We start from the raw sequence: 11,099 nt of genomic DNA, 5'->3' as shown, positions 1-11,099 counted from the left end.
AACTTTGCATCTAGGATCGATGGTAACAGGAGACAGGGGACACGATGTTTACCCAGGTTCGGGCCCTCTCTATGGAGGTAATACCCTACGTCCTGCTTGATTGATCTTGATGAATATGAGTGTTACAAGAGTTGATCTACCACTAGATCATAATGGCTAAACCCTAGAAGTCTAACCTGTATGACTATGGTAATGTGTATATCCTTTCCGGACTAGCCCCCTGGTTTATATAGACACCGGGGGGGATCAAGGGTTACATAGAGTTGGTTACATAAGAAGGAATCTTCATAGTCGGTCACCAAGCTTGCCTTCCACGCCATGGAGAGCCCAATCCGGACACATGTACAGTCTTTGGCCTTCATGTCTGCACAGCCCATCAGTCCAGCCCAATAGATAACAGTCCGGACGCCCAAGGACCCCTTAGTACAGGACTCCCTCAATGGGGGCTCTGCCCCCTCCCCATTTATAGCAGAAGAAGGCCAACCAGCACCTCCCACGATCATTAATGATGGTTCTTCCTTGCATGCAGTAGGGACTCGTTAAGTCGGGCAGTTGCCGAGGCAACATGGGGAAGCGGAGATGCCCACGTCCAATCAATCGCCACGCGCCAACCAAGGCCGCATGCTATTGGGGCCCGCAGCATGATACGTCTCAGTCGTATCTACTTCTACAAATACTTTTGCCCTTGTTTTGGACTCTAACTTGCATGATTTGAATGGAACTAACCCGGACTGACGCTGTTTTCAGCAGAATTGCCATGGTGTTATTTCTGTGTAGAAATAAAAGTTCTTGGAATGACCTGAAAATCAACGGAGATTATTTTTGGAATATATAAAAAATACTGGAAGAAAGATCCACGTCAGGGGGCCCACGCCCTGTCCACGAGGGTGGGGGCGCGCCCTACCCCCTGGGGGCGCCCCCTGCCTCGTGGACGCTCCACCAACCTCAACTCCAACTCCATATATTCGTGTTCGGGGAGAAAAAAATCAGAGAGAAGGATTCATCGCATTTTACAATATGGAGCCGCCGCCAAGCCCTAAACTCTCTTGGGAGGGATGATCTGGAGTCCGTTCGGGGCTCCGGAGAGGGGAATCCGTTGCCATCGTCATCATCAACCTTTCTCCATCACCAATTTCATGATGCTCACCGCTGTGCGTGAGTAATTCCATCATAGGCTTGCTGGACGGTGATGGGTTGGATGAGATTTATTATGTAATCGAGTTAGTTTTGTTAGGGTTTGATCCCTAGTATCCACTATGTTCTGAGATTGATGTTGCTATGACTTTGCTATGCTTAATGCTTGTCATTAGGGCCCGAGTGCCATGATTTCAGATCTGAACTATTATGTTTTCATGAATATATGTGAGTTCTTGATCCTATCTTGCAAGTCTATAGTCACCTATTATGTGTTATGATCCGTTAACCCCGAAGTGACAATAATCGGGATACTTATCGGTGATGACCGTAGTTTGAGGAGTTCATGTATTCACTAAGTGTTAATGCTTTGGTCCGGTACTCTATTAAAAGGAGGTCTTAATATCCCTTAGTTTCCAATAGGAACCCGCTGCCACGGGAGGGTAGGACAAAAGATGTCATGCAAGTTCTTTTCCATCAGCACATATGACTATATTCGGAATACATGCCTACATTACATTGATGAATTGGAGCTAGTTCTGTGTCACCCTATGTTATGACTGTTACATGATCGATCGCATCCGACATAATTCTCCATCACCGATCCGTTGCCTACGAGCTTTCCATATATTGTTCTTCGCTTATTTACTTTTCCGTTGCTACTGTTACAATCACTACAAAACCCAAAAATATTAATTTTTCTATCATTACCACTACTATCATATTACTTTGCTACTAAATACTTTGCTGCAGATATTAAGTTTCTAGGTGTGGTTGAATTGACAACTCAGCTGCTAATACTTGAGAATATTCTTTGGCTCCCCTTGTGTCGATTCAATAAATTTGGGTTGAATACTCTACCCTCGAAAACTGTTGTGATCCCCTATACTTGAGGGTTATCAAGACTATTTTCTAGCACCGTTGCCGGGGTGCATATCTCTATTCTTTGAGTCACTTGGGATTTATATCTGTTGATCATTATGAAGAACTTGAAAGATCAAAGAACCAAGATTTATCCCTCAACTACGAGGGGAGGTAAGGAACTGCCATCTAGCTCTGCACTTGATTCACCTTCTGTTTTGAGTAAGCTCGCGACACCTAAACCTGCTTCTGCTATTAATTCTGATATGTCGCATGTTATTGATGATGCCACCTCTGCTTTGCATGATACATATGATGAAACTACTTCTATGCATGGTACTACTATGCCACTTGGTGAATTTCTTGATGAACAACTTGCTAGGGCTAGAGTGAATGAAATTATTGAAACTAGTAATATTGATGAAAGTGATGATGAAGATTCTCCCCCTAGATATGAATTGCCTGTTGTTCCTGAGGGTTATGTTATGGATGAAGAAACTGCTAGAGACTTTCTTGCTTGCAATGATAGAAATGATCTTAAGAAATTATTAGCTAAGCTAAAAGAAAAATCTAAATGCTAGAATGAAATATGATCCTTCTTATGCTACTTCACCTATCTTTATTACTGATAAGAATTATGATTTCTCTGTCGATCCTGAGTTAATTACTTTGGTTGAATCTGATCCTTTCTATGGCTATGAATCTGAAACTGTTGTGGCACATCTTACTAAATTAAATGATATAGCTACCCTGTTTACTAATGATGAGAAAACTCGCTACCATTATATCCTTAAATTATTTCTGTTCTCATTAAAGGGTGATGCTAAGATATGGTTTAATTCTCTTGATCCTGGTTGTGTGCGTAGTCCCCAGGATATGATTTACTACTTCTCTGCTAAATATTTCCCCGCTCATAGGAAGCAAGCTGCTTTAAGGGAAATATATAATTTTGTGCAAATTAAAGAAGAGAGTCTCCCACAAGCTTGGGGGTGGCTTCTCCAATTACTTAATGCTTTGCCTGATCATCCTCTCAAGAAAAATGAAATACTTGATATCTTTTATAATGGACTAAACAATGCTTCTAGAGATTACCTGGATAGCTGTGCTTGTTGTGTTTTCAGGGAAAGAACTGTTGATCAAGCTGAATTGCTATTTTATAATATGTTGACTAATGAAAATAATTGGACACTTCCTGAACCAACTCCTAAGCCAACTCCAAAGAAAAGGGGTATTCTATTTCTCAGTCCCGAAGATATGCAAGAGGCAAAGAAATCTATGAAAGAAAAAGGTATTAAGTTGAAGATGTTAAGAATTTACCACCTATTGAAGAAATACATGGTCTTAATTTGCCGCTTGTTGAAGAAATACATGGTCTTGATAACCCGACACAGATAGTAAAGGTAAATTCTCTCTATAGATATGATAAAGCCGAAATTTCTCCTGCTAAGTTTGCCAGCCAATGCTTGGATTAATTTGATAACTTTATGGTTAAGCAAGAAGATTTTAATGCTTATTTTGGTAGACAACTGAAACATAATGCTTATATGATTGAACACTTGAGTGATTATATGGCTAGTGTTAAAGGTGAACTTAAACTTATTAGTAAACATGCTTCTATGGTTACCACTCAAGTAGAACAAGTACTTAAAGCTCAGAATTATTTGCTCAATGAATTGAATAGTAAGAATAATGACTTTGCTGTTAGAGTTGCAACTAGAGGTGGTAAAATGACTCAGGAACCTTTGTATCCTGAAGGCCATCCTAAGAGAATTGAGCAAGATTCTCAGAGAATTAATATTGATGCACCTAGTCCTTCTAAAAGGAAGAAAAAGAAAAATGATAGGACTTTGCATGCTTCTAGTGAACCTGTTGTTGACACACCTGAGAATCCCAATGATATTTCTATTTCTGATGCTGAAACACAATCTGGTAATGAACATGAACCTAGTGATAATGTTAATGACGATGATCATGTTATGCTCAACCTAGCAATAATAATGATGTAGAAATTGAACCTGCTATTGATCTTAATAACCCACAATCAAAGAATCAACGTTATGATAAGAGAGACTTTGTTGCTAGGAAGCACGGTAAAGAAAGAGAACCATGGGTTCAGAAACCCATGCCTTTTCCTCCTAAACTATCCAAGACAAAGGATGATGGGGATTTTGAGCGCTTTGCTAAAATGATTAGACCTATCTTTTTGCGTATGCCTTTGACCAATATGCTTAAAATGAATCCTTATGCTAAATATATGAAGGAAATAGTTACTAATAAAAGAAAGATACCGGAAGCTGAAATTTCCACCATGCTTGCTAATTATACTTTTAAGGGTGGAATACCAAAGAAACTTGGAGATCCCGGAGTACCAACTATACCATGCTCCATTAAAAGAAACCATGTTAAAACTGCTTTATGTGATCTTGGAGCCGGTGTTAGTGTTATGCTTCTCTCTTTATATTGTAGACTTGATTTGAATAAGTTAACACCTACTAAAATATCTTTGCAAATGGCTAATAAATCAACTGCTATACCCGTCGGTATTTGTGAGGATGTGCCTGTTGTGGTTGCAAACGTTACTATTTTAACGAACTTTGTTATTATTGATATTCCTGAGGACGATAGCATGTCTATTATTCTTGGAAGACCATTTTTTAATACTACAGGGGCAGTTATTGGTTGCACCAAAGGCAATGTCATTTTTCATGTTAATTGTAATGAGCATACGGTACACTTTCCGAGGAAACAACCTCAAGTTCACAGTATCAATTCTATTGGAAAAATTTCAACAATTACTATTGGAGGTTTTGAATTTCCTCTTCCTACTATCAAGAAGAAATATGTTATACTTATTGTTGGGGATGTGCATATCCCCATTGAGGTAACCTAGTGTTATTCGAAATTTCTCCGGTTTCATGTGATTCAGAATAAGTTTGTTAACAAGACTTGATCAACCTTGTTAGTCGATTCTTTTTGAAGAACATGAGATGGATGAAGTTAGAAAACACAACTCTTTGTACCCTCTTTTTTACTTTCTATTATTTATATTAAACTAGTCGAATGCCCGTGCGTTGCCACAGAATAATAGAGAACATGTTGACACGTGGTTTCCATTCATACAACGATGACTAATACCTATTATCTCTACCACTTCTTCCCTCCAATAGTTATTGTGCCTCCTGATGCACTCTCGAAGACAAAACAACATCTATGTCCCCACCACTCCTTCCCTCCAGCAGTTATTGTGCCTCCTTATGCACTCTCAAAGACAAAACAACATCTATCTCCCCACCACTCCTTCCCCTCTACATCAATAGTCTTCATCCGTCTTTGCTCTAGCATTGTTGTCACTTAAAAAAATCAGTCATCTCGCCTTACCTTTGCTTGAGAACCTTTTTGTCATATGCAAATATATGGTAATGTCCTCGCATACTGTGAGAGATGATGTTATTAATTTTTCAAACTATAATTAATGAAGAAGGCATGCAGTGCAATGCCAATGTTTGCCTCACATTATCCTTTGACCGTAACGAAGATAAGCACTTGTGGCTCTGTGGCTCCAAGAATCGTGTAGAAAAACCAAATATGGTGTATAACTGAGAATATCAAACTAAATAAATACTCCCTCCGTCTGAAAAAGACAAGCTTTTTCGGACGGAGGGAGTACTTCAGTGTTCTCCTTGGGTCCTTGAAATTAATGCATAACTCATTAACATGTGACCCAATAGCTCATTCTTTCTGCTAATTCAAACATTTCATGTCTTGAGAAGAAATTCTAGAATTATAGCCCGCAAACCAGCATAAGTAGTACGACATCAGTCATAAGAATCCTGGCTCCTAGAGCCTTGTGCAACATATATTGGAAAAAAAGAAATCAACGTAATGGAGCAATGGACGCATGTTGATAGATCTAACAACGGCAAGCGTCGGCGTGGTGATGACACTGATCAGATAGCAGCAAGATGGCACATACGGCAAAGACATTGGTGATCAATGTAAGCAGGAGAGGTCACTGAAACAGTGTTGCTGCACTGCGAGTCACATCCTGGTTCAGGTACAGAGGATCAGCATGAGCAGCGGAGAAAAATCATGCAAGCAGGTGGCACTGTACTTGAGTAACTGGAGCAACCGTGACAATACCTTTGCAAAATGTAAAGTGGGGCTTCCGGCCGGAAGCTTCGTGCAAAGAAATAGATTAAGTTCTTGCAAGATGCACTCTGTCCCCTGCATTGCAACAAATTAAAGTAGAACTGAATAGAGGTCACATAAAGAAAAAGTAATGCACATTTAAACACAACTCTGATGTATTTATTTAAAATAGGATAATAACGATCTAAAAAAGGGTGATCATCAAACAACATGCTGAAATACATTTTTTTTCTAAAATAAATAAGTAAACCATAGAATATTTGAAACATTACAGTGGCATGGTGTTCTGTTTCTCTTAACAAACGAACATGGTGAGGATCACGTGATGTGGACAAACAAATATGCCGCATGTTTTTTTTTCTTTTCTTTCTTTCATTTCACTAATGGAAAGTAAACCATGGCTTCACCTCAGCTGCAATTTATGGAGAAAATTAATGCCAAGTTAGTCCCATCACATTGAGCTTCACCTCAACTGCAATCTACGTAGCAAGTGAATTTCTTTTCAACCAACAATCAGCTGCAATTCTAATGCTCCATTATGATAAGTAATGGAATCCATTCTTAACTATACAACCCATAGAGGAATATCATCGTACAAGTTGTATCTGCTCTTAAAGAAGGTACAAGACAACAGCTCAAAAGCTTACAGACATAGAACATCATTGAGTGACATTATGTTAGGTTGCAGTTTTTGCTAGAACTGAGTGTCATTGTCCAAATGTAGTAGGATAGGAAGAAGTGGGTAATCTCTGTCGCACTCGACACCCTCGGCGACACTTGCAAGGAAATTACTGAAGAATGGGGAAATGCTAAGACCAAAATTGAAACCGAGACTTCAGCACTGGGCTATCTCTAGCAGCCAGATTTGGTGCAAGCCATGTTGTGCTCCGGCCGCCGTAGGCTCGTAGGCAATGAAGACGTTGGATCTTCACTGGCCACATACCTTAGGAGTTTGGAGGGAACACTGTCGAACTTGATGTGTCGCCTGGACGGCGTGCTCACAACGACTGACGCGGCTTTGGCCGTTGCCTACGCCGCGCTCACGCACGCCACTCTGCCGCTACCGCGAGCACCAGCCACATCCAGAGTAACTCGGACGATCAATCACACACCTTATTAAGAAATCTGGGGACCTCGAAGAAGGAATCCGAGACAGTGGTCATCACCGGCCTACAACCGAGATCCAGAGCGGCACACCAGTCAACAACTAATCGTAGGACATACACGAGCAGATCGCGATAGAGAAGGCAGAAAGGAAGAAGAGACGAGATTATAGAAGAGCCTTAGAATTGCCTGCATCTGATCTTGTGGATCTGCGACGTCATCGCCGTGTGTGGATGCCAGTCTCGCCTTCGCCATTGTCGACGTGCACGACGGTTGTGAGCTCACCGGTGCTGCCACCTCTCCTTTCGGTCGTGTGTGAGACCCTATGGTTTCCCCGTGAGAACAAGGGGAGGCACGAGGCAACGATGGAAACGAACCGTGGGCGGCGGCCGAGAAGGGCGATTCGTCGTGGTAGATTGGTGTCAGGGCGAGGCGGGGTGGCGATTTTTCTGTGCGGGGAGATCGAAGTGGAGTCAAGCGGTTGGGGGAGATGGGGCATGGGATGTGCGTTGGCAACGAACCGGGCGGGACGTGTTTGTCTGGCGGCAGTCTGTTCTCCTTTTTTCGAGCGATGATAGGTGGGAGAGTGGGCGGTTTTTCAGATATCTCGTGTGTGCGGGATGGACCGATGGAGCGATTTTTTCGGCGTGCCATCGAGGGGTGGGAGGATGGTCGAACCATCACGACGACGACAGATTCTCCTTTAATAGTAGAGATAAAGCAAAATAAGTATTTTTTGTCTGTTTTCTGAATTATTTATGCAATAAAAAATACCTTGAAAATAAAAGTTTTTCCAAATGCCCTGAAATTTAAATATGATTTTTCTAGAATATTTTAGAATATCTGGCACTGAAAACACATCAGGGGGAGCAGCCACGTGCCCACGAGGGTGGAGGGCGCGCCCCCTGCCTCGTGGACCCCACATGGGTCCCCTCCACTTATTCCAGCCACCACACACTCCTTCTTCCCCCTAAAAAAATGATCAACTAGCTCAAGCACGAGTTCTAGCTCATCTTGCTGCCATTTTCGATCTCCTAGCTCAAAGCTTCATTCACAAAACTGCTTTGGGGGATTGTTCTTTGGTATGTGACTCCTCCAATGGTCTAATTAGTTTTTGTTCGAGTGCTTTATTCATTGCAAATTTCCCCTGCTTAGGTGACCCTGTTCTTGAGCTTGCATGTCAAATTTATATGGTCAAAAGTAGTTTTAATGCATTATATTGCCTCTAGAAACTTGTAGGAGTAGTTGCTATCAATTTTGTTGAGTTTGGTTCACTTTTATTTTAAGTTACAAAAAATTTCAGACATTTTTCAGAGGAAGAAATATGTTTAGGAAAATATACCAATGTGGTTCTTCAAGGAAGCAAGGACCCAGACCCGCAATATGCAATGCGGACGATGAATCACCGAGGGACGCTCAAGTGCGGCCTTGTGAATGTCCGTCAGAGGATTTCATGGTCCAAGCAGGAATTAAAGAGGAATTTGATGCATATGTGCGTAACGCCGAACTTGAGGGCTTCGTGTCAGATAAGTGCCCCCAATACCTCTATTTAACTGATTCATTTGTGAGAAGGTTTAAATTTTCATCCTCGCGTAATTCACAAACTGTCCTGTTTGATCTTTATGATAAATCTTATACCATGGATTTAGAGGATTTTAATATTACCTGCAAACTCCCACAATGGGGTAGTTCTAGTGAACCTAGCAAATCTGAGCTTAGAGATTTTCTTGCTAGTATTACAGTGAGGGAATCTAGAGATGTAACACAAGCCACCATAGGGAGCATTAATTTTCCCGCGCTACATTATTTTGCTCTCTTCATAGGAAGGTGCATAAATGATAAAGATGAAGCATGTCACATGTGTGTACCTGATCTTAGCATTCTCAGGAGCGTTGTTTTAGGAGATAAACAATACAACCTGGGGGCTATTGTTGCACGTAGGTTGTATAATAATCGTATTCATGGAGATTTCTTTGGTGGAATTTATGCATCTCGTATAGCTAATTTTCTTGAGATACCCATACGTGGAGATGATATTGAGTTACCCCCTTCTTATCTAGATTGTAATGCTATGATTCGTCATCAGTTTGTTGACAGGACCGACCAGTCCCTCCAGTACCGACTAATCTTTGACAGATGACACACCTATCACGTCACTCTCCCTGCTCCCGCTTTCTTTGACTTTCAGGCAAAGGGGAGATATGTTATAACTAGGGAGGAGGCGAATGAGTATAAGAGGAGGACGGAAACAGCTCGCCTCCAAGCGGCAGCTCATGAGGCAATACTTGTTGCATCACAGTACGACCCCAACTACAACTTTGTATAACCGCCAGGCCAGCCGTGGCAGTAGACCAACTTAGGCCAAAAGCCTAAACTTGGTGGAGTGCGTATTTCTCACCGACATTACATTCCTGTTCACATACTCATGCTAGTTGTCGGTGCTCATACTTTTTCATTGTAATATCCATGCTAGTTTATTTCCCTTTTTATGCTTTCTTCTTGTGTGTTTGATAAACCTTAAGAAAAAAAATCAAAAAATTAGTTGTAGCTTTTAGTTAGTTTACTTTCCATGCCTGTAGTAGTAGTAATTAAAAAGAAAACCCAAAAAGATTTCTCGTTCTTCTTTTGCTTGTTGGGAGCTTTCCCGTGTAAATAGTTTTGTTTCTTTTCTTTGGGGATCGAGAGGAGAAGACCATAATCAAAATGTTGAGTGGCTCTCTTATGCATTATTGTTGATCTAACCAAGAGCCCACATTACCTTGTCTTCTCTCTTGAATTGAATGCTTGCAGATTCCAGCTTAGTCCAATGCACATGCACTATTATGATTATCCACACTATTCGGTCATGCAAGTGAAAGGCAATAATGATCATTATATGATGAACTTATTGGGATGAGAAAAGCTGGTACGAACTCGACCTCTCTTGTTTTTGTAAATATGATTATTTTATCGCTCCTGATTCAGCCTATTATGAAAAAAACATGTTTGCAATGACAATTAGAGATTATAGTTGCTTATGCCATGCTTAATTAGCTAGGAGCTTATAGTGGTTTACCTTGCGTGCCAATATGCTATTAAAATGGTTGTGATGTGGTATGATTGGGTGGTATCCTCCTTTGAACGATTCGAGTGGCTTGACTTGACACATGTTCACTCATGTAGTTGAAACAAAATCAACATAGTCTCTACGATATTTATGTTCATGATGCATTATATCCTACTCATGCTTGCATTCGGTGTTGATTAATTTCAATGCATGTTCACGACTGTTGTCGCTCTCTAGCTGGTCGCTTCCCAGTCTTTTTCTAGCCTTCACTTGTACTAAGCGGGAATACTCACTATAAAAAAAGACACACCCGTGACATTTTGGGCCAAATGATTTTTTCTGTCATACATATGACACTTCTATGATGATAATTGTGACAAAACCCGGTATCATCATAGATGTGGTGGGCTCCTATTTCTATGACAACAAATCATGACAGAAAATGGGCTTTTCGTCCTGGGAGGGACGGAGACGTAGCTGCATGACATTCTTTGGGCCGTCCATGATGGAAAAAACCATGGTAGAAGCGAGGGGGAGGAAAATTTCAGGGAGTTCCCGGTTACGGTGGGAGGTCGGGGGCCGAGCGATGCGCATTTCTCTCGTACACGTACGCGCGTGTGTGCGAGGCGTTGGCTCTAACTAAACCCGAGCGAGGCGTTGGGCTCTAACTGAACCCGAGCGATTGCACTGCAGGCTACGCGTTACTGAATCTGAGCGATCGATCAATGGCTGTTAACTGAACCCGATCGAGCGATTCCTTCGCTACTGCTGCTAACTGAAGCCGATCGATTAGATGAACAGTGAG

This window comes from Triticum dicoccoides, chromosome 5A, assembly GCF_002162155.2.
Source record: "Triticum dicoccoides isolate Atlit2015 ecotype Zavitan chromosome 5A, WEW_v2.0, whole genome shotgun sequence".
Lineage (NCBI taxonomy): Eukaryota > Viridiplantae > Streptophyta > Magnoliopsida > Poales > Poaceae > Triticum > Triticum dicoccoides.
The sequence above is the reverse complement of the archived record's forward strand: the minus strand, read 5'-3'. Positions refer to the sequence as shown.